This window comes from Rhea americana, unplaced genomic scaffold (genome assembly GCF_003343005.1).
Source record: "Rhea americana isolate MKP2758 unplaced genomic scaffold, rheAme1 scaffold_49, whole genome shotgun sequence".
NCBI lineage: Eukaryota > Metazoa > Chordata > Aves > Rheiformes > Rheidae > Rhea > Rhea americana.
The window spans coordinates 5,137,890-5,163,868 of NW_028186634.1; positions in this window are offsets into that span (position 1 = coordinate 5,137,890).

The window sequence follows — 25,979 nt, forward strand, 5'->3', positions numbered from 1 at the left end:
TATGTGCTTCAAAAACTGTTTTGATTTAGCCACATACAAAAGCCCTACCTGAAGTCATTCTCTATCCATTTTACTTTCCAATTCTCAAGTCACCTGATGTTTAAGGGTGACATCATGAAAACAAAACAAAATGAAGTTATTTACTTCATTTTCCTGAATAAAAGGCTGAGTTTGAGTATATATTCCTATCTCTTTAAAGACACTTAGCTTCTGACATTGTTAATCTAGATGGCTATATCTAAGTGTGCAGATCAGGTAGTCTATCTCTGTCTGTATGAACTTACATATGTCTATAGTGAGGAACTTAGTCACTGGGATTCGTTCCATGTATCTCTTCATGGTGCTTGAAAAATTGCTTCAAGATTTTGGATTTGTTTAGAAGCATTTAGCTGCAAAAATGGAAGAAGATTCTGTGCAGCATTTGCATGTTTAACTAGTACAGTACATGCAAAGAACATCGTCATTTGTCACTGATTGGCTGATGTGTTGTTTGTACACCCTTTCGATCAGAGAAGGCAGGCATTCATTATGGTAAGATCCAACTAGATAAGATTCATCAAGAGCTATACCTACTTTCAAGAAGAAACTGGTTTTAATTAAATTTTTCCAAAATATGCACTATGTTATGAGCACATAAGACCTCATGAATACGCCGCAGTAAGAATTTCCAGTGTGCTAGCACTCTGATAACTACTTACATCATTGATTTCACCTCATGATTAATGTAGGGATTCTTACCATGCAGTAAAACTTTGCACCCAAAATAACAGCACGTCTGTGAATAACTAGCTGATGTACTGTACATTCATGGTGACTGTATACTTTTCAAAGCAAATAACTGATGAATCCTATGAAAAAGACTATAAAAGAAATACTTGAGATTTTAGCCTTGAGCACTTAGTAAACTCAGTGTAAGAAAGAGTCACACTCACTATTACAAATTTGAGGCTGATTTCTGATCTGAGTTTGTCTCAGTTTTCAGCTATTGTTTGTTACATCTTGTGTCACTGAATTTTTACTACATTTAAGCCAACACATGCCCTGCTTATTCCCCCCTTTATACCTCAAAAGTTGGAATTATGTGGGATTCCTGGACTGATGGTCCCCATGTTTGTATATGGGTGTTTGTTTTAACCCTGTGAAAACAACTTTATAAAATAGTTTGAAGCATCTCAGATGTCTAGGAGAGAAGGGAACTGACTTCATGAGCTTAAGTAATAACTGAATTTTTCATGTGAGTGTTCCATAGGTATGAATGAGTCTGATGTTTTAACTACGTTTCTGAACACTAAGTCATATGTATTTCGTTCTATAAAACAAAGGCTGTGTCTCCCGTACATCAACCCAGTAGATCAGTCATGGTGTTGTAAACTTGCGGATTAGCAGAAGCAATGACTAGATTATCTATTCTGACTTTTTTTCTGCGCTGGACCACAGAATGTGGCCCTGTGGATTCAGTTACCCCATGGACTGAAATCAGTGTTCGATTTCTGCTTACATACCTTGTAGGAGGCGTATGTCATAGATGATGGAGGGTGATTCTGTTGCTGACTTTTGCAGCTTGTTGCAGTGATTAAACACTCACTAATACAAATTTGAGCCTGATCTCTAATTTGTTGAATACTTCTAAAGAGAGAGTCCTGTAGTTCCTTGCTGCTTGCACAGTTATTTTTGGATTGGAATCCAAAACTTTCAGTATTGCAATCTTAGTTTGTATCTTTAGACCACCAAACATGCTGTGGTTTTCTACTGAATAAATACAAAAAGACAGTACTTGAGTTCAGACTGCCTCAATCATCATGGAATCGTGGAACAGTTCTCAGTGGAAGGGTCATCGGAAAGTCATCTAGATACAGTCCAATTGCTAACCACTCAAAGCAGGGTAAATTATGAATTCAGAGCAGGTTGCTCAGGGTTTTATCCAGTCTGGTCTTGAAAACCTGAAGAGATTCTACAGGCCATCTGGGCAACATGTTCCTATGTTTGACTCTCCTCAGAGTGATAATTTTTTTTCCTTATATATTGAGTTATGACCATTATCTCTCAGCTTCCTGCCATGCACTTCAGTAAAAAACTTGTCTCAATCTTCACTGTAATGTCCTTCAGGTTTTGGAACAGAGCAAAGTTACTTGAATGGAAAATACAGTCACTAGTAACAGGTTCAGTAATGAATGAAATCCTATTTTTGATTCCCCTGGGCAGCTGCAGAAGGAAAGAAAAGGTGTTCTTTTAGGGGAAAAGAAAAGGTCAGGATACAGCTTTTTCAAGTGTTGGCTCTTACGTATTAACATTTATCTGACGTCAGCAGTGAACTGTACTAGAGACCTGGACCACAATCCCAGACAAAGGTTTTGTACACTGGCTGTGCAGAAGTGACTCAGTAGTCTAGAAACATTTGAGATGATTCAAAACTAGCTGGTTCAGCTACCATTAATRATCATTGTATAGTAGTGTTGACTATATTGCCATGTTCAGAGCTCTGCTGTTAGTAGAGCTAACTGATAATCATGTTTCTTAGGATGCTGTCCATCTATGCTGTGTTACAAAAGGAGATCCATTCAGGTAGATGTTTTTCTACAGATTTGAATGATTTAAAAAATACCAGTATGCTGGCATGATGCTTGTGTATCGCAAGTTTACAGTGTACTTCTAGCACAGAATGTAAAACAACTTGCTTTAGAGCAACAGCTGCAGACAAAATTAGCTGTGGAAAGAACTAAAGAACTGAAGGATAATGGCATTAACTTTTGGAAGATGGCTTCCAACACATAAGGAAATGTCCAGAACTGAAGAAAAAAAGGGACTAATAGTAGTCCTACTTAGTTTTAGCTTTGTGACCAATACATAATGAATTTGTGTGCTTTGCTAATGGTACTCAGATTCCTGTAGGTTGTTTTCTAGATGTTTCACACGCACGTTTGAAAGTCTCATTAAAAGGCTTGCATCTGCATAGGTATATCTTTGCTGATACATCTCTGAGAAGAGTTTTAGACACCCTGAGTTGTCATGTGTTTCTGGATGAGCATGTTAGTCATTATTAGGTATCACTTACCTTCTGAAAAAGGATGTCATTATGGGAAAATAAACATAGATGAGTCTTTACTATACAGTCATAAAGATCTTAAAATGTCTAAGACAAGACCCAATAGCAAGAAGAGACTATAAATAAGTTTAGATGGATTTTCTCAACACTTAATAAAAGTTGTCTATGATGATGTAGAAATGCAAGCTTTGATAATTGAAAAAGGATTAAAATATTTTTTTGAATAGAGCATTGGATTCTTTAGAAAGACAATTCTTTTTTAATAGACCCCCAAAATTTCTCATTCCCAAAAACACCTTTGGGAAAATGCGTTTGGGTGTTTTTCTGGCATACTTCAGTACTGCTACGTAGGAGTGGGAGTTCTATTATGGACACCACTCAACCTCCTAGCTGAAAAGCACACAGCAAAATTCTGGTCTTACATGGAAAAATACAATAGCCTACATAGATTATATGGGAATGGGCAACTGTACTGTCAACACAGGAAAAAATTCTCCCAAAGACTCTATTTGCACTTGGCTAATTTTCAAGATGTACTCTGTGGTAAGGAGGCTGTAATAGGAATTTTTATTCAAAAAATTCGGATAAAATAATGAATGGATCTGCAGTAAAATAAGCAAAACATGCCTTTTATCTCATGAGATACGATGGGAAGACTGCTGTTTCTTTTGTGTTACAAAATTTCTACGCTACTTTGGTTTTATCTCAGGAGTGCAGAAAGAGAAAGTTAATAAAAAGATGTGGCTTCATATTTAATCACCCATCAATTTTTAGATTCAACTTGTACTTTTTTTGCATGTTCTGCAAAATCTGTAAGTTCTAGAGTCTTTTTATCCATCTCTCACTTTCTTAGGATGTTCTTGTTTACACAAAAATAATTTACAAAGTAGGCTTATTGAGAATAGAGTTGTGTCTTCAGAGATTACAGGTCATTCCTTTAGCTGAGGAAATGAGTTATACTGCTCCGCTCACTTGCATTATGTATTTGTTCATTGTTTCAGGTGGGTTAGGTATGCTCCCTCCAGGAGCAAGGAGAGTATCACTATATTATTATAGTATCTTTTAATACTTTCAAAATATTTTTGTTCAGTATTTCATTATTCAGAAAGAGTTTAAAATTTCTTTCTGTTTAGAAGAAGAAAAAGAGCTTAGGCAGGTAGAAAACATGACACCTGCATTTTGTAGTGTTGTGATATTAATGCTCTGAATGCCTTGATGTTTGTGATTGTTGAGAATGTACTACTTTCACTGCTGCTGTCTTCTGATTACCTTAAAATTGAAAATTGTTGTTTTATTTTTATGGCAAAGCTATTAAAAGCTTATATAATACATCTTTAATCAGCACTGCTTCAGATGATATTCCAGCTAGGTTGTAAGAGCTTACTTCAGCTCAACAGCTATTTTCCCCAAGCATATATTAATGCATCCACTTATTCAAAGTCACTGTCACACTTAGAAGTGTAATTACAGACTACATGGAAACCCTTGATAAGGAAAAGGGAAAAAATATATCAGCAAGATCAAAGAAGCACCTGAAGTTAATTACAAATTAGCACTGAAGTATAGCCAGCGGAATACCTTGATTATTACTGGAGGTTTAAAAAAAATACAGCATGAATCTTGCATGTTAGTTAATTTTAAACCAGAGTCCTGTCCTTATTCATTTAGACGTAAGATAACTAAAAGATGACTGATTGCCAGCCTAAGARCCTAGAAATGTAATTTGTCAAAGATTTCTAGTGCACAGGTAGATGATACATTTTAGATGTTCTTCACATTGTCAGGGTCTCCATATTTCTACAGGGAGAATGATTAAGGAAACCCCATTAAAACAGAGTATATGATTGATGCATAAAACTGAATTACACTGTTAAACTTACCTGCTTCTAGTGTTAAGTTTTTTTCTGTGTTGAGCTCAAGAAGGTACATAAAACCCTACTACCAAGTTTGTGCTTCAGATCTGAAGCCCATCAGAGAACAAGCATCTGTGCTAGTCATTGCGCACTGGGCCTCTCTRCTCATGACTGGAGGTCATCAGCATAGTGATAGCCAGACTCCTGTGCGGGTAAGAGACCTAGATCATGAGACGGAACTTAAGTCAAAGGTAGCATTTGCTATCTGGTACCACAGTACCTTCTCTGATGTAAGCTGGACTAACAGATTTAAGAGGAATGATAGTAATGGGAACAACTACTGCTACTTACATTTTTATTTTTTAAAAAATGATATTATCACTTTGTCTATAAGCAGTGCATTGTCCACAAAGGCCCACTACGAAGTRGAATAAGTCCAAATGTCCAGCTTTAGGATCTAGCTTCCCAGGATATATAGGTATTTATTTAATAACTTTTAATCACCTATATATTTTAAAACTTCCATTTTCTTTTAATTCTAGAATTATGTTTTCATGTTTATGCTAAATTAATTACAGAGAATAAGTTAGCAGCTGAATATAGGATTTACTCTTGTGTATGAGCTTTCAAACAGCCTTCAGTTACAGCCAGGTGGAAAATCTTGAAGAAGTCAAAAGGTCATATACTCTGTTGTTTCTCTACTATGGCTGTCCGTAAAACTTCAAGACTTAATCCGTCTGGATTAATGTCATTCTATACAGAAGTTCAATGTCTGTTCTAAGAGATTGCTAATACACAGTTTCTGCAGGAAATACACAGTAATGCTTTGTTAATCTTACCACTAGAAATTTTTTATTGATGTCCAATTGAAATTTTTCTTTTAGAAATGTCATCTCATCAGCTTTTGTCATATCCACTCTGTACCTGGAAAACAGTTCCTTTTTTGCAGCACTTTTGAGTATTGAGGGATTGTTACCGTGTATTCTTGAAACCTTTGTTTTTCCTGTTGGCTCGAGGATGCTAGTTTGTTTTTCCTCCCATTCCAGTCGATTTTCGTGCTGCCTTCTGTTTTATCCTTGATGAGCCTTTCTTAAGAATAGTATAATAGAGTGCAAAGTATGGACTTACTGCCTGCAGAGCAGGAAAAACCTGACATCTTTAAAATGTTTGATTTTTATTTCCTGCTTTTTTGTTGGGCAAATTTTTTTTAAAAAATGCCTCTATTAAGAAATTCTGATGTGAAAGGGAAAATAAACTCTCTAACTGTAAGTGAATTACAAAATTGAGGGCTGACTTCTTTATATTCACTGTCACGTCAAAGCTGTATAATACACAGTCAGCTCTTAATAATGTAGGCTCACTGTAAGTGGATGTAGAATATTCAGTGAATAAGAAAAAATACAAGAGTATTTACCCACTCCATTTCTTGTCTCAGTAAATTTTATTTTCTTTTTTGATCTATTCAAATGTAACGTGGGGGGGGTCAAAGAAATCTATATCAACTCTACTTAGAGATTGGTGAATGCATTTTGCCATTACTTTAGAGATTTTTCTTCTGCTTTGATGTTGATATTGCATAACCAGTTTGAAAGAGGCAACTCATTTTCTAACTCATACAGGTTTTTTAATATGTAGGACATTTCATGGACTATATAGAGAAATTTCTCTATGTTTTCATAGGCAAGAGCAGTAAGAGAAATAGATACTGTACCAGAATGTGGTTACTTACTTGTAGTCTTTAGTCTCTCTTTGGTTATATTTTTACTGCAATCAAGTGGTATAGGGCTGATAAAGCTTGTTTACTACCACAGAAAGATCAGCTGTGGTATCAAGTAGAATGTTACCCAAAATATATATCCTGCTAAAAGAGAGAGGCTTAGCTGGTGTGTCAGAAAATTGATCTTCAGTTTCAAGAAGCAAGTTACTGTGGAAGCGTTTGCAGGAATTTTCTGTCTAATGTAAACAATGTATTTAAACTGCTCTTACACTGAACAATTTCCCATGCATCATTATAAGTATGCTACCTTGAAACACATGGGCGCACACACACGCACACACACACGCGCGCACACACACACACACACACACACACACGGTACAGCTGGAAGCATACGAAACACAACATACCTCGAGAGGTGGTTAGACATTGTAAAGTAGGTTCTTTCTGGACTGATGCATCTGACCCCACTTACCACTGTCTTTGCCAGTCCTGATCTTACATTTACTAATGAAGTGACCCCAGATAGTAGTGTACAGTGTCATTATATAATACCATAGTAACCATAGCAACAAACAGACATGCAGCCTCATGTCATATGAAACCATACTGCAGTAAAAACTGAGCAATATGTATAATATTAATTCCAATTGCTGTGCTCAGTTTTTATTTCAGTTGAGCAATATTGCTAATAGAGGAACAATAACAAAACAATTTTGTTATTTTTGTGGAACTAGTTACACACGTTTTTAAAAGGGTGGTAACTCTTTTCCTTGCTTTTTGTTGCTGGTTGTTGCTTGCAACAGCAGTGAGCATAAATCTGCCAAGTGGCCACCGGCTGGCTTCATAGATGAGTTTCAAAGTTGTAACTAGCAGATACCAAACTAATCAACTGCAAAAGTGCTACAGACCAGAAGCCAGCTACTACAAAGGAGGTTGGTTTAATGACAATAAATGTGGAAACTGGTAATTCCTAAAGTGTATGAACATGAATCTCATTTATAGTAGCACGGAGTAAAATGATAGCGGTAGTCCAGTGTTAAATCAGATTGAACAAGATAATAATCCATCAGTGATTTTTTTTCTTAAGTCTGTAGTAGATACATGGCCACCCTGAACTAAAAACTCATTGAAAGTTAAGTTAATTCATATTTCAAGTAGRAAATTTTCTGGCTTCTTCTGTGTGACTTTCCATCTCAGATGAGGCTAGTAGGATGGAAAACAGATGAATTCAGCTGAGTGTCTGTTGGTTCAGAATGGATGCACAAATAGATGCTTGTAAACTGGGCAGAAATCATACTGAGGAAGGGCCTTCTCAATGTGCTTCTTTAAATTTCTTACTATTTCTGTTTTCCCCCAGTTATGTTTGTGTCACTGTTTTCTTGCTGCAGTCTAAGTCTGCACTGATAAATACCTTATGTTTATCTTGGGTGTGGTAATGCAGGCATTGTATTAAAAAATTACAAGATCTTAGTGTAGGCTCTTTTCTGAAACACAAGTTGTGCTGCTGTTACATCAACCTGTTGCTGTCTGCTTCTTACATCCTCTGTCTTGTTAAGTTCTGTAAGATTTCTGTCTTGAGTAGTGTTTACTGGAGGGATTGATTTACTCAGACCCTTATGCATATTCCTTGGCCTTCTGCAATGGCAAACTTTCTATGACGTGTGTTGGCGTCATTCTCAACATGTGTTTCAAGCCTTTGTCTACTTTTCTTGGAATGAGACTAGTGTTGTGTACTTCTTTAATTCTCGCATTTGTTAATGTTTTTTGTTAAATAGTTTAATTCTTTTAAAGACCTTTTCTTCTGTAGCTTTTTGTAACTTACCTGTAAACTTGGTGGGAGTAAGTTTTAATGTAGTGAATTAAGAGACTTGAACATGACTTCAGATGCACCACACTTGAAATAGAAATGTTTTTTCATCTGCTTCCAAATTTCAATAATAGATGCCAATAGAAAATAATTGTTTACAATTTTAATGACTATCATACTCACTTCTTGGTTTTGGCAATTTTTTTTAATTGAAGAATTTACCTTTTTATAGAAAGTCTTACAATTCAAGATTAGGAATATGATTCAGTTTTAAATAACATGACCTATTATACTTCTGTTAGACATTGTTATGTGCGGAAGTCCTTGATTTTTAGCTTTTAGTGGTATCATATTATGTTATACTTTGTATGAGATGTAAAAGAAATACTGCAATTTTCTGAAAATACTTAGAAACCCATATTCACAGGCATGGAGTTTGAACTTAAGCTGCTAAATGCCCAGATACCTGCAGTATCTGCTGTCAGAATGAGCTGTTGAATTGTTTTTGGTAATTCAGTGCATCCCTTGCAATTAGACATCTAAATTTAATTCTTCTTTTGTTGCACTGTACATGTGCTGAAAGCTGATGAGCAACGATCAGTAGCAGTTTTTTTAGTGTAAATGCTTTTAATGTAATTGCTCTGGAATCTTAAGGGTTTTTTTTATCTTTTCTTTTTGAAAGCATAGTAGCAGGATGGTTTAAAATAAACTGTGGTGTGTGCAAGTGATATTGTTCTGGTAGGCACGTTCGATATCGCTGAAGGGATGATAAGGATGTAGTGAACTGTCCAAGGAATAGTTCACTTGCATGAATCATAAAGACGAATGCATTCGTTCAAACTAGTCAACTCTTCACTGTCAGGCTCCTTATCCCCCCCTGTCCCCTACCTTGCTACTTGCAAGGACCAGAGCATCCAGATTTTATTACAGCAATGTATCTTTGACAGCTAAAAGAGAGAAGCAAAAGAGCTACAGCAGCACCAGTTCTTTTACTAAAAAGTAGAGAGAAACTGCCCTGTCCTGCCCTGCATAGTAGTTGGGGAAATTTCTCCTCCTTTTACTCCCTCTACAATCCTACAAAGCTCTTCACCCCTATTCCAGTGTTCTGTAAAGATGCCAAGGAATTACCAGGCTATTTTAATAGTGATAGTGATCAATTTCCAGATTTCCCTTGTTTCAAATTATACCTCAAAGTTCAGCAGAGTATAAAAATTTCAATTCCAAGGAGTCTTGAACTACTACATAAGGAATTAATTTTTACCCACCAGTTGCATGACCTCCTTGATCAGACTGTTTCAAAGGAATTTGATCAAGTAGTTAAGGATTATCAAACACATTTGTAAATATGCAATTATATAAATGTTACACGATAAACCACTGCTTGCCAGCAAGACCTAATCTGATCCCTCTTTTTTCAGGAACATATTTGGGCAAACTTCTGTGTCAAAGCAAAGGGAAAAGGACACAAATGRCCTCCCCTACTCTCATACCAATGTAAAAGACTCCCTCTCTGTCATTTTTTCCTTCCATTTCCCTCAATTTCTTTGTTTCTCCAGCCTACCATTCCGAGGATGGGAGAGCTTAGTTAACTGGAGGTAGGATAAAATGGCAGCAGGATGCCAATTGTTTTGGTACCACTAGGTAAAGGAATGATGGGAACTGTGGTCAGTTACATTCCCTGACTTCAGCCAGTGGTGCTACAGGGGAATTTCCCTAGTTACAAAAATAATTCATGGATGAAATTAGAAAAGTCCTCATAAGGATTCAAATCATAAAATTCTCTTTTCTAAGATCTTCTGTAATCATCAAGCTGTTTGGGCAACTGATTAAACCTCTAAAGGCAGAGAATTAAGAGGGATGATGCCTTGTTTACTTCGGCATATCTTGAATTAATGTGTAAAGAAATGTACAGGCTGGTTCAGTGAACGTTGTTAAAACGTTGGCTTTATTGAAATAAAATTACTAGCAAAATAATTACATTTTTAATGGGAGAGGGAAGTAAATTGATAAGGCAACTTTACCCTCCCCGTCCCATTATTTTCAGGACATCATACACCAGGGATCGTGGTGCTTCTGCTGCTGCTCAGTATATTCACTAAATATAATAAGGGTCTAAAAGCCAAATATTTTGGTATGTTGTATTAGCAGAATTCTTTATCTCTGAGAACTACATTTCTTGTTCTTGCAGCCTATCTGCAGTCACGTTAGTGTGAATTAGGAATAACTTCATTGAAACCAGCTTATGTGTAGGGCAGAGATAAGTCACGCAGAGGAGCATGTGCACCATTGCTATGACTGTATTTACTAGAATCCACCAAAATGAACAGAAAACCCCACGTAATACAATAGACTTAGTTTTTGGCATACTGTGAATTTATTTTTTCGCTTTGGCTGTTACAGGTACTCAGTCAAAACCATCTCCACATACGGTGAGACAGGTGAACTCCAGCTTTGACAAATTATGTAACTCCTATGAAAGACTTTTAAAGTAACTGGCTTGCTGTTAATGCTAAGCACTTGTTTACATTACAAAAGTGTAGCACAAAGAAAAATCGATAAAAACTCCTTACAATCAGCCAGTCTCCCCTCCCTGAATACAAGGGCTTAAGGCAACCCCTGCCCTAACAGTGTTTTAATCATTAGTTTCTCTATGCGTAATGAAGCTCATATGTTATAGTAGGCTGGAACTTACTGCTGAACATAAACATTTTTCCAAAAATGTACAGTGATTTAAAGATTCTTTGATCAAGCTTGAAAGAATGGTTCTTGGTTGAGGATTTTAAAGTTTAGGTGACCTGATGACTTAAGTGGTATGAATATTCTAACTAATTAGCATGCTATAATGTGCTATACTGGAGAGGATCCTTTAGTGTGGCTACTCATAGAATAAAATCTTTGTCTAGATGCTAACTTTGTTTTCTCGTTGACACCAAAAAAGCAAAAAAAAATCTGAATAATTTCACATGAAACTAAACAAATAAATTGAAGWTTTTGGTTTTGATGTTTCTAGTATTAATAGTGCAATAAATTATTTTTGGTTTCATGGTTACTCTATTTTATTATGAACACTCTAATCGGGAAAAAAAAGTAGATCCAGTTATAAGGTATAAACAAAATAAAATACTAGAAAATGAACATTCTGAAGAATTTTCCTGACATTTCTCTAACACATGGGTTAGAAATATGTTGGGGTTTTTTGCTTTCTTTTCCTGCATTAATTAATATTTATTAATTACAAGGTGTTTGCAGGCAGAGTCAGACCCATATGAATGCAATTTCTTTAGATATTTAATAGTTTAATTAAAAATTCCCCTTGTCATTGTCTTCTAAGTAAGATTGTTTTGCTAAAGATCTGTTTTGGATATAGATTTGGTAAAAGCCTATGTTACATGGTGCATTTTAAGGTCTGATCATTTCCTGCTTTCCAAATACTTGAAAAGTTTTTTAAAAAGATCTATAATAGGCATTTTTTTTAAACAAGTTCTTCCGAAAGTATACTGAGCACATTTTTCCTAAATTGTAGAACTTCTGTGTTCGATTCATATTTTTCCATAACGAAAAGTTTAAATTCCTTCTAATGGCAAAAGTGATCTGTGAATTCCTTTGAAGCTTACCCTGTAGTTTCAGCAGAGAAAATAGTAATTGCAAACTAGTGAGGATTGGTGCAGATTCTGATTCTTGACAAGCTTTAGATGTCATAAAGAAAAGAAACCTAAATATTTATTAGAAAGACATTTAGTTCCTTTTCCTAAAAGTGCTTAATGCTGACTCTTAGTTTCCTACAAAATATCAAATACGTCATGGTATGTGGGGCCATATTTCTCCATCCATTTTTTAAATGGAGGGAAGTTTGCCTTAAAAATGAAATCTAAAAACTACAACCTATTCTCCATTTTATTTTTTTTTTTAATTTCATTTAGCGTATTATCTACCCAATCCTTCAACTGGGCTGAGAACTGGTACAAGTGACAGTTATTAAATTGTGTTGGAAATCAGCTTACTCCTTTTACAGGACTTCTACACCACTACATGTCCAGGATCAAAATTAACATGCGTATGAACTTTTGCCTTTTGAGGCCATTTGTCTCAGAGTACATTTATGCTCCTGCAGCACTCTGTAGTCTGTCACATTGTACAATAAAAGTAAGGGATGGTTGGTTTTTCAGGATGGTGTAGCATGATTGACACTAATGAGCAGGACAGGTGAGAATATCACAGTTCTGACAACTGGGAATTCTAATCAAGAGACTTTTAAGAAATCCTGGAATGGGTAACAAAGAATGTTTGTAGAGGTGAACATTTAGGAAATGGGAAAATCCTGCAGTAATCTGTGGACTTTGTCTGTTAGGCACTCAAAAGTTGCGTATCAGGTGTTGGGTACACAAGTAAAATGAGAATATTGTGGATTATGTGAATTTTGCATTCCCTGGAAAAGAGGACAAGCCACAATTGGAAGGAGYGTGAATAGCTGTATGAGTCAGTAGTGCAGAACGTCAGTCCGCATTCCACATGCACTAATGCACATGCCATAAAAAAGTAAGGGAGCAGGACTTTCAACAGAACACCAGCGGAGGTACTTGCTGCTGCCTTTGAGAGTGCTTTGCACTTTTCTCCCCATTTTGAAACCCTTGGTTAGTGGAGTGGGCAGTGAGAATAGTGTTGGAGCTCAGACAGCTGTCACTCTAAGAACCAAATTATTTTGTTCATGGCCTTTTCATTTGTCTTACCCTAGATGAAGTTTGGCCCAGTATAACAAAGGTTTATACACTTCCTGATGCTCTCTTACTATTTTGGAATCCAAATCGTAGTATAAATATTTTAAGGGTTTGAGTGGTATACAGACCTTATGCCAGTTCTTTGAACAAAGTCATGATGATCCGAGCATGCCTGTTGGTTCTTAGTTGTTCTGCAGCAACAGTAAATTCCAGCACAAATAACAATTCTCTAAGTAAGTTCGTAGTTTCTGATTTTAGAAAGTCTGCTCACACACAGATATGTACCACTTTCCATTCAGAACAATTCCTTTTAACACATTAAAGAACACTTTTTTTTTCCTCTAGAAATAGTTTGGAAAATGCTATTTCTGACACAGCAGTTTTCACTTGTGTACCTGCCTCCAAGAAAGTTCACTGTGGAGCTTTTGATCTTGGAGCCTACTGTTTCGAGTCCTTGGTTTTATTAGGTTATTTCACAGTCTCCTATAGAAATCGTAGGTAACGAAGTCCAAATAATTAGAATCCGAAAGACTTTCAAGACCTTTGAGGCCTTTGCGCTTGCTTTATTTATGCTTGGTGGTATAGCCCAGTGAATGCTGGGAAGAATAATGTTCCAGATACAGAATCTGTAAAACATTTATAAAACCAATTCCAAAGTATATAAACAAATGTCATTGCTGAAATAATAGAATGTGTATGCCTTACCTAGTACTTTCTTGGATACAGAAATCTAAGAACTATCCAGGCTAAGGGAAGCTAACAAGTATAAAAGCAGGACAAATTAACCTTGCCTGCTATTACAGTTATTCAGTCAACCTTTAATACTAAGTACAGTTACATAGAAATTAACCTTTGGAAATAATGTTTACAGCTACTGGTGAGGTATATAGAAGATTTCCAAAGTTCACTTGAAATTATTAAGATCTGTCTATAATTGGTGTAAATGAGCCCCAATTATTTTGGGGGATTTTGATTTTAAAACATGATAATGTTGTTTTGATGGTTCATGAACAGTGACTCAGTACCTAAGCCTACCTCTATTTGATGTTGTAATTGGACGTACTTCTATTCTGAACACATCACTGTTACTACCATTAACAAGAATAAACCTATGAATGACTTCTAAATACTACAGAAAGCAAAGCTATTTACTGCCATTTACTACCTTGGACAATTAATGCATCTTTTTCCTAAGAWAAGATAGCTAACCTGCCAGTACAAAGTCAGTTCTTAAGATATGACAAGGTAGTGTTAATTTCTGTCACTCTAGGAATATTAATATGCTTTAAAATTGACAGGGCCTGGATGAATGTGACTATGAGAAAATGTTCACATTTTGTATGTGCAGAATCATTTTTAGATGGGTTTGTACCATCGAAAGGTTGTAGCTATACATTAATAGTAAGTAGTATGGCCAGTTTTGTGACATCATTGCAAAAGCAGGAAGACTGCATGAAGGCAGTGAAAGAACCTGCTGTTCACTGAAGTTCATGGGGTTTTGGTTTTGAAGCATTTAAAGGAGGAGGTGGTACTAAGGTCACAGCATCCAGACAACAGGTAGACATTACCATTAACATAGTGGGTTTACCAAATGAAGACAGTGAGGCAGACAGATGAGCATGGTGCAAGGGTGCTGCCACTGGAGCTGGAGACAGGACTCAGTCACTACATTCCCCCAGTATGTGAAGAAATTTAGTTACTTGTTACAGGAAGGCTGTGGAAAATCATTTGGAAGAGAGAGAATCTTGGAGGAGGTCAACAGAGATAAATGGAAATAGACATTCTCAAGGTCAAATAAAGATGTGGTTGATAATCATTTTCTGCTTTGGGAGAGGAAAGTGGTACCTTACTGAAATAAATACTAAATACATAGATAAAGACTGGGGGTGGGGTTCAGTTCTTTGGGTGGCCATGCTGTGCAAATCAGTTACAGAACTTAAAGGTTAACACCTACCTGTTTCTTTTGAGCAAGTCATCTGCCCGTGGCAGAAATACTTGCTTTAAGTAGATGTGCAAAAGTGAGAAAAGAGAGTGAATATTCTTTAGGAACTACTGAGAGATCTTAATCCTCTTTAATGGGAATTTTAACTCTCTAATGAGATAGCTGGAAGGGGAAGCAGTAAGAACAGAAATGAGAATCACTTTGAATGTCATAGAGAACTATTGTGAGGAAAACCAATGAACTGACAATTTCTTTTTCCTTCTGCTCTCTGAATGTGTAAGGTATTGTTTCAGGAAATAACAGGAAAGAAGCATTGCCTTTTCATGGTGCTTTCTGTTCAGATAGTCAGAATCACAAAAAAGACTTACCTAGATGTAGCTGGTTGCATACCTGTAGTCTGAATTTGCAATAGCCTATTTTCAGGTAATACAGCTTACTTAATATGGGGGGAAAAAAAGCAGAAGTGTCAGATACACAAGTTTTTCTTGTTTCTGATGGCATGTATGTCCACATTAATGAAAAAAATTCCGCTTTATTTTTCTTAGGTGTCAGTTTTGCTTTCATTGCTAAGGATAGAACAAGTCAACCCTAATTAGAAGTGTAATTGAGCTGTAAAAAGAGTAATCAGTATTAAACTAAATGCTCTCACTGGTGATCTGTCAGTTTTCTTTTTAGGAGGCTGCCAAAGTTGTATCTTTAAATGCTGCTTAATTTTTTTTAAAATGAAGATCTATTAACTGGATTTTAAATCAGCACCTACTAGATGATACATTTCCACCATCTGAAATTAGTAACCCTATTAGTAATCTAAAATAGTAATGACTGGATTGACATCAAGTAGGCTAGTGACTGGTGTGACATCTACTAGATAACTGAAAAAATGAAGTTGAAAAATGCTGTTTAAATCTCTAACTTCAGTTAGACCCCAAAGTTTTTATTGTCTAAGATTTCAAAAGGGTATGTGTCAGATTTTTGCCAGCCAAGGATCTGATGCTTACAGGAAGAGGCAAGTTTCAAGTTCTAATCTACTCTAAATATTTTACACTAACATGTGAAGAAAGCATAACATAAAACTATGAGGCATTCTAGAGTCCAGAGAGTGGTACTGGAACATCTCTTTCAATAGGAGTGTCAGTGGGTATAAAAAACAGAAAGCTGTTCATTGCCAGGATAAATCGTTCCATTTTGTAGGAAATAAAGTGAAAAATTCCGTAGGAGTCTTGAATGCAATTAAGTTAAAAACAATATTCTTCAAAATGAGCATTTAGCTGATTTTTTTTTTCTTTGAAGCCAGATACGTGGCTAATTTTCATCTGTTTTATATGGGGAACCATGAATCCATGTGTCTTTTTAAAATAAATAAATAAATTTTAGAAATACTTTGGTTTACATCCAGTAACAGAATTGCCATCAATACTTAACCAAAAGTGCTGCAGAGAAAGTATTATTTGAATATTTCCTGTTTAGGCTTTAAAGCTGTACTTCTGATGACAGAAATAGTCAATGTGCAATATAATATAATACTTAAATGATTAAAAAACTGCTGGAAAATCATTAATTATTAAGCGCTTTAAAGAATTGTAGTGAGTAAATGAGGTTGGAATATGAACAAAGTCACATGCTATCTCTGATAAAACTACAGCATCATACTTTTACCATTTTGAGCTTCATGTTAAAGGCTTGAGCCTTTCCTTGCTGTAGTCATATTTCAGATCGTTACAAATTGGTTCTAGTTATTGAGGACTGATAATTTTCTATTTTGTGTATGAATTAAAAATCCTTGTAATTTTTAATGTAGTAAGAGGAATTTTTTTCTTATTCATGTACTCCGTTAAATGAACCAAAGCACCGCAGTAATGTATCGAAGAAGTGTCTCCTTTATAAAAGGATGACCAACAAAAGCGTTAATTCTGCTTTTAATTAGGTAGGTCCCTGAAGTTACTAACTAACTTAAAAGGCTAAAGTCTTCTACCAACTTTAAAGCTGAAAGTTAAACCAATTTTCTCCATTCGCTGAGATCCCTATATGGAGAAGGATAGCATGTGCGTAATAGCTAGAATTATTTCAGGAATAACCTAACTCTGAAAATGAGATGATCCATAACATGGTTCTTCTGTCCAAATCAGGCTTGAGATAATGAAGTCTCCTACACTGAAATGTCTTTGCTGGATTGTGGCATTTTGTTAATGTGATACTTAYATTCTTTGGTTAAAGTTATGGAGGATATCTGTTTCTTACTGGTTTTGGTTTTAGTTTCTATCCAGGGAATAGTGAAAACCTACTCAAGTATATTATTTGATAGCTCAACTGATTAAATTGTTAAACTATAGCAAAAATGCAGTGAGTCTTAGATGATAAATTATTAAATACGAAAATCAAGAATGAATCTAAAAACAAATAGGTCTTTTTAATAAACTCCTTCCTCAAGGGACAATGAAGATTGCAGAGTTAGCCTGAGGATTCTCTCACTGTGTTGAAAAAAATTGGAAAAGAAAGATGGTTTAGTTCACGTACGGTAAAAGTACTAGGGATGTGGCAGACATCTAGGGGAAAAAAAAGGCTGCAAACATGCTGAATTCTACTGCTTCATTATGCAAAGCTTGCTTTATAGGGAAACCAAAAGTTGGTTAGTTCTCCAAATGAAAAATGAAAGTTGAGTAGTTGGTGTAATTTGGGAATATGCCTATGTATTTATATAATAGCCCTGTAGCTATTATAGCTGCCTAGACAGTGTGCAGTGGTAGTATTCAAGGAAACAACAATTATTTGTCTGTTCTAAGTTTCGGTATGTTGCTGATGCCCATTTGCTATAGTTTCCTGTACATTGCCTTTTCCAGAAAATCCGTTTCAGTAACGAAGTCCCTGTGGAGATTTTGATAACTGCTGCTTCTGCATTTTATAGTTTAAATTTGTGCCTGCAGTAGGGTTTGAATCTGTTAACTTGTATCCAGACCTCACTAGCATGAAACAGAGTGAATAATTATTGCTGGTTTCTCACTTAAAACATTGCTGTTAATATATCATATGACATGTGCCTCCGCACATCAGTCAGTTTGTGGATCCTCTGCTATCATACTGCTGCCCAGGAAGATACTCTCCTGTTTATTTTTGTTTTGTTTCTCTGCCTTTAATTATCCTTATGTAGTATAGTATATGCAGCAATCTACACTTCTCTGGTCTTTCAGCCTGATAGGTTTCAGTTCATTTCTTCAGTTTGCCTTGATGATTTTGAGTTCTGAGACTGTTCTCCAAAATGTTTGTAACACCTCCAGCTAAGAGGTCATCTCTGGATTTTTTAAGTGTACCAAACATTCCACCATCCAGCATATTGCAGAAGTCCTGGAACAGACTGCTACAGGATCACAGTTCATGGGTCTCCTCTACTTGACTGAAAATAATTGACAGCTTTCTTACAGTAAATTCCTTCACGAGGATCTCTGCCAACCTACATTCATTTAAYGTAAGTTGTACCTTCTTAGCTTGTTTATGTGAGTGTTGTGTAGGACTTCACTTTCTAAAGTCAAGAGAGATCACATTTACTGTTTCTTTCTTAACTGTAGGGTCAGGTATCCTTACAAAAGGACTGTACTCAAAGATAGTGAAATACCTACAGTGCTAAAATCTTGTAGGCAAGAGTTATTTTCCAAGGAGCACGCACATTTAATAAACATATGGCTCCAGGTGTGTCTTTAGAGTTGAAAACCGTTACATCATCTGGTATCAGCTAGCCATTCACTTTATATCATGTTCTACATGTGCGTCRCACTCTTGTGACTTGGGTATTGCTCATTTTTATGGATTACCCTAACCATAAGTACACTTCATGATTTGTCAAGTGGCTTGGCAGTTAATGTGCTATTATATCTGTGAGAATTTTCGTAAGCAAATATTTTCAGCAAATCTTATGTTCTGATATACCTTGATGTGTGACCATTTATTAAGTTCTATTTAGAATATACTCATGAGATACTAGGTGGAGATTAAAAATACATTTGGTTCCCCCAAAAAAGGACTAAAATTTACAAAGTTGACAGTACACGCCTAATAGTTACTGCAGTTTTGTGAATGGACACTTGAGTCACTAAACAAGAGAACTTGCATGTCATTCACTATGTTTGTTTGTCCTAGCATTGTGTGCTCAGTGGTGAAACTAAGATATCCTTGTTCTCAAAAATACCTCAAGAGGTTTGAAGAGCTCTTCTAATACATAAATAGTATTCATGACAACAGTTATGATAGACTGTTAGAGTCGAATGTAGTCTTTCTTACCATTCTGTTTAGTCTGAAACCGGTTGTTCTAGCATGTGTTTATTATTTGTGTATAGAGGAAGGGAAGTCTCTTGTGGTAGTGAAATAGAAACAGGTAACAATGTCACTTTATGACTGACCATCAACACAAGACTTGGTGAACTTTCCCTGTTTGCAAGATGCGGACCCAAGCTCATCCAGAAAATTTCAAACACAAATGAACACCTTGGTGCTAGTTAACTTTATCCTTACTTTTGATCTCTCTTTGGAACCGTCAGAGATTCCCACCACACACTTGGTGTACCTTCAATGCTACAGTCTCATTACCTTACGGAAGGTACAAAATTGCATTATGGAGTTAACAGGAAACCAGCAAAAATGAGCAGAGATTGAAGGATGTCTTAAAACATCTCATTCATTTCTCCCCAGTACTCTCTGGAAGGTCAGTATCAAGGCTTTGCTATTCCATATTGTTGTGATATTCAAGCTCACTGAACTCTCAAGTCCTATTAATAGTATTGCCTCAGTGGTAACCTGCTTGCCAAGCTGACTAAGATGTGTTCAGTGCCAGCATAGTAAAAAACAGCATGGTGCTGATTCGTGCTGCAGTTAGCAGCATTATGCCCAGTTTGCTTGGCGTTCCATTGATTTCCCTTCAAACTACTGCAGTTAATTTTGTGACTAACAGTATCTCACTGAGGCAGTATTCTTCAGTCATCTTTACAGTAACCAAGATCTGTACAAAATTAATCCACTCTTCCCAAATGACCTTTAAAAGTATGAATTTTATGCTAATGAACCATCCTATGAGCAGGTTCCTAGAGGAAGATCTTTTAACTTAAGAAACTGGAGCTGCAAAATGGTTTGAGGCACTAACTGTAGGGAACAACTGGCTGAATTCAGGCCAGAGAACGGTTTCTCCTCCACGTATTGCTGCCCAAAACCATGAAGTCCCGGGGGGGACAGAAAGAACAGACTTTCTATTTTTTTTTCTGGTAAGAAAGAGGCCAGAGGAACTGCAGTACTGATTTTTCTCTCCTTGTCATGCATGCTATGGAGCCCTTCTATTGCCAATTTTTTTATTTATGTTCATTTCTTCTGTACGTTAACAACACAGTAAAGCAAGAGGCTCTCTGTTACTGTCTTTTATTTCTAGTATGTCTCTTACACACGTCTGTGCCATTTTCAAGGAGACAATTTTGCAAAACTTTTGTCTTTCAAAGAAAGTCTTTTCAGGCATAGATTGATGCCAGATACCCTCAGGTGAAACAGCTACAGATTCATGGGATAACACTTCCTTGAAGGGATCAAGGCATCTTTTAACCATAAGTGGAGAGGATAGAGTTTTTAAATGAACTTTGAGTGGTGAAAGCCATGGTATTATTTCAGAAGTAAGTGACAAACATTTTGTGTTTCTGTGATTTCAGGACTTACTAAGTCCCCCTCCCCCCCTTATCTCTAATACCAAATAGTTAATGATATTCAGCACCAAGCAGGGAGGTGTTGCTTGAAGTTGATACAAATTTTCTCTCTGTGCTTATTTATTAGATAACATTGTTAATTGATTTTATTCTTTCTTACTGTATGATAATTTCATCATAAGTAGATAAATCTTTCACATAAAGTAAATACTTCTATTTGCTAGAAAACTTGTCTTTTATTCCAACTGTAACAGTTGATTTAATAAAAGATATTCTGTTTTTCTACACCCTTTGCTTCTCTATCTACAGCTGTCTCATCCAGTTGAAATGCACTTAGAAAGAATATTCTGTCTCATTCTGTGGGATGAATTGCCCTCTGAATGCACTTAATGCTCTTCTCTGATACAAGAAACACTGATGTGCAACTTTCAGATGCCTAAAGTTAAAGGATAGGAATTCCACTCTAAGTGCTGTATAAATGAATGCTCTACAGAGTATGTTTCTTGAGGTTTGGCATCTTTAAAGCTTGGCCAAGATTTCAATTTTTAGAAATGACGATTTTTTTAGCTTGCAATTGTTTATACTGAAACACAGAACAGAGCTATGATTTTATTAAACAATCTTATGTATTTACCTTTGGAAATCAAGCCCTCTTAAGTGTTTCAAGTTAGTTATCCAAAACTGTAAGTAATTTCTGTTTTATGKTTTTTTTCCCCTCTGAGGACATACTGCCTTACCACACACCATTTGTTCATTCAGTTATTCAGCACTTAAATATTTCAATCTCTGATACCCCAGCATATGCCCAAGAATTACTCCAACTAATTTATGTTTCTGTGTAGTACAGAGAGAGAGCTGAGGGTCTGTAAAAGGTAGTTGTTGAACTCTAGATTTTCAAAGCAGGCAACTAGTTGCTTGCCACATACTCCTAAGAKCTTCTGTGATGTCAGCTATTTCAGTCTTGGCGTGTTCATTTCAGTACCGTGGTACTGTCTTCCTGTGCTACGTCATTTTCAAGCTTTGATTTTACTAATCCAAACTATGAAATTGTAATTAAAAAAAAAAAGTCACGTGTTTTAAATACAGCTGACATTAAGTGATATAATTCATTAAGAGTTCTCTCTTCCACTTACTATCATATTTCAAAGGTAGCATTTGACTTCAGACAGAACTGTACTAAGTCAAATGTTATAGGGCCTGAAAATAAATTAAACTATCAATTAATTCTTAATACTTTCATGAATCTCTTGGATTTTCTGTAAATCAATATTACTCTTCAAGGGACCACTATTTAGTGACTGAGGAGTATTGTAACAATCACTCAGGTTTATATCACTGTAGAAGCGGACTTGTTTTCTGTCGTTTAGAGGAACCTCTGTGGAATATGATACCAGATAGAATCCCATTCCTTATTTAAAGTAGCTAAACTCTTAAATATATCCAAGTGTAGAGCCTACCACATGAAAGAATTAATCATGTTATACAAAGGTCTAACATATTCATAAGATCTGAACACCACAGTATTCTTACCTTATATTACTGGCTTAATAGCAATAGTCAAATTAAAACAAATTTTACTACCTACTTTTTTTGGATTAAACAAAGAGAATTTGTTTCAGTTAAGCCTTCAGGGGTAAGAATATGACTGTATTTCTGGCATATCTTATTTGCACAATAATAAAAGATAAAACAAATTAATACTTGCATATCTTCTTAATGCAACACTTCTTTTTAATGCTACAACTAAAGAAAGGAAGTTGCCATTGTGTTTTGTTGTTACATGCTTCATTCCTTCTAAGAGTCTTGATTTTCTTCCTTGAAATCTATCCAAATAGCTGGGAAAAGGAACTGAATGGGTGAAATCCTGAATGTGGTTACACAGATAATCGGTGAAGGATAGAAAACTCCTTTTCAGAGGGGGAATATTTTTCACAAAAATCAAAACTTCAGACCTTCCATTTTTCAAATCTAGGTCTTGATCTTTGAGGGAGATTGACAAAGTACTCCTAAAGCCTAGGAAGTAAGATCYGTAAGTACTAGAAGGCAGCAAAAGAAACGATTGTGTTTTGGCAAAGTTCATATTAATTCAGCAGGAGATGGGACAGATACTTGTCTATCTAGTCTTTTTCCCTGTTGAACACGCTTTAGATATTTCTGTTTCTCAGCACTTAGAGGTCTACTTCATTTTCAGAAGACCAGTTACACTTTGATAATTACTATACGCTCGGCTTCCTCGTGAKATTGAAATAATACAGTATTATTGACTGCAGTAGCATGTTTGGCAGTTGGAACAATACAAATGGAAATCCATCATGTGTATTTTTGATACATATGCAAAAGTGAAAAGCAGTTTCATGCTGGGTCATGCAGATCATGCTCCTTTGTGGAATCCAACCTGTATCCAACCCAAAAACTGAGTGAACTTTTAGTGAGGAACTTTATGCAAACTGTGTTGTGTGTCTTCCATTGCCAGTGCTTATCTCTTATATGTTGCATTGGATTTTCATGAGCCTATCATTTCCTTTCACACAAGAAACCTCTCAGGGTTGGCTTTTACTCTTCTTATTTCTCTTTCACTCAGTAAGGAACCCAGCAAAAAAAGGATTCCAGCTCTGTCAGGCCTCTTGGGACTGCTAAAATGAAAATTGACAGTTACTGTAGATAATAGGATTTTTTTCTTCAGTGTAAGACTTTTCTTTGGAAAGTGTGGATTTTTGATTGAGTATGACAAAATACTAATTTCACTTGCTATTTAGATTGTCGCCTGGTGAGGAATATGTATATTTAAATAATTCTCTGTTTTTTCAGTGATAATGGACTGATACAAATTACTTTTCAGAGTCTTAGCTGCTTCCCCAACTCATGCAGGTATGGCTGGATCCTGAGGTATAATTGAAGCTGGGATAGTTTTTTTCAGGCAAAGACTTACTCTTAAAAAAAAAAAAAAAAAGGAAGAAAAAAGATGAACCGGGCTATATTCAAAGTCTGATAGACTACCAGCCAGGTTCTTGCTGCACTAGATGTAGAACAAGTACCTGGCACCAACTTTAGTTCTGAATGTAGGTGAGAGCAGTTGAGAGTTCTTCAGCAGATGACAATTTCAAAAAGGGGGGAAAAGCATAGACAGCCATAGTCAAGTGGTAATTCAACTTCTACAAGGTTTTTTCTTCTGGAATGCTGTTTTAGGAATTTCTYTTCATTTTTTATTTTAAAAAGTCAGTTAAAGGTTGAGTTAGTGATCTTTTACTTCAGATATATTGCACGGACATCATTTTTATGCTCCTTTTCTCGGGTCAGGGTAGCTCATCACACTTTGAATTTTTTATCTGTATAGTAAAACTGGTAAGAAGTACACTGCATTGTAATACTTGGTGGTGCTCAATAATCTGCTGGGTAGGACTTAAGCACTTCTGTTTGCCAGAGTTAGAAGATACATGGGAAGTCTGTGCATCTACTTGGACCTTGTTTTACTTAATGCATTCTCTTAGTTCACAAGAGACACCTAAAACAGAAGATTCTGATGCTTTCCCATTTCCTTGAACATTTTCACTATTCTAAATCAAAACAGAAGAGGCTTTGAATGAAGGTATGAGACATTCTAGGACATGCTTAGCATTTCCCGGGATTGGACACCCTATTAATAATACAGATAAGGACAAAAAGTTGATAAAGCAATACACACGTAAATGAAATCATTATAAAGTGTGAGGAAATACCACTTTTCAAAGTATTTAGTAACTCTGTTTCTTCACTTACCTGCAAAATTGAGATTTTTTCCTTTATGGGAGATGGATAGTTAGGAAAGGAAGTATGACTGGAGTGAGGAAGTAGGAGCTTGTTTCTTCCCAGGTAGACTTTGAGTAAATTATCAAAATGACTTAGAGCCTGTTTTCACATTTTGGTGTGACTTAACCCATAATCTGTCTAGGCTTCTAGGTTCCTAATGCGCTTGAATTGATTCATAGGATTGCAAATCACTTTGGTGCTCTTGAAAATTATACTTATGAAAATGAAGAGGGTCAACTAGCAGCTGCCAGACTTCCCCACTGAAGGAGCTGACACTAGAGGAGGGAAAGATGCTAAAGACAAGCAGTGAAGCTATGGAGCTGTTACTAGCAAGTATTTTTACTGGCAAATATACCTTGGGGGATGGGGGTCATCACACTTCTCTTGCTTATGTTTTCCTTTGTTTTTGTTTTGTTTTTGATGTTTTGTGATTGGTTTGTGATGTGAATGTCTGTTTTTTAATCATTTTTTTCTCTGATTGTCTCTTTGAAAGCCAAACTCCTTTCTTGTATTTTTGCTAATGTGCTCCCAGTACTTGTGCAACCTAAGCTATTCCACAATTCTCTGTAATGTCTGTTTCATGGTAATCAAAATCCTATATGATCAGTGATACGTTTTCTTTGAGACTTTGCCAGCTGCATAAACATTGACAGATTTCCTTTTTCATCATGCCCGAAAACTTTGTAACCATTTCCGTTATCTTTTTTCCCCACTGTTCAATCTATAACCTTAACCTAAATTCTCCAGTGAAGTTGGTAATCTATGTAGGTCATTTTTTATTAATATCTGTCTTCTCTTACAATGCTACTTTCTATTCCTTAATGAGTCCAAGTTTTGGCTAGTATGTACTGAAATTGGACTATCCTGGGCAGTTCTCCAGTTYTATATGTGATGATGTAATAAAAATTTTGCCATTACAGATAATGTCATGGTGAGTTAGCCACCACCATTGATTCCTTATGTATACCCAGGATACATAGAACCATAGAATCAGTAGGGTTGGAAGGGACSTCTGGAGATCATCTAGTCCAACCTCCCTGCTCAGCAGGGTCATCTAGAACACGTTAGACAGGGTTGCATCCAGGCGAGCCTTGAAGATCTCCAGAGAAGGAGACTCCACAACCTCKCTGGGCAACCTGTGCCAGGGCTCCGTCACTCTCACAGGGAAGAAATTCCCCCTCACGTTCAGGCGGAACTTCCTGTGCTCCAGTTTCTGCCCACTGCCTCTTGTCCTGTCACATGGGGCAACTGAAAAGAGTTTGTCCCCGTCCCCTTGACACCCTCCCTTCAGGTGCTTGTACACATTGATAAGATCCCCCCTCAGTCTTCTCTTCCCCAGGCTGAAGAGGCCCAGCTCTCGCAGCCATTCCTCATAGGGCMGGTGCTCCAGCCCTCTGAGCATCTTCGTAGCCCTACGCTGGACTCTCCAGTAGCTCCATGTCTC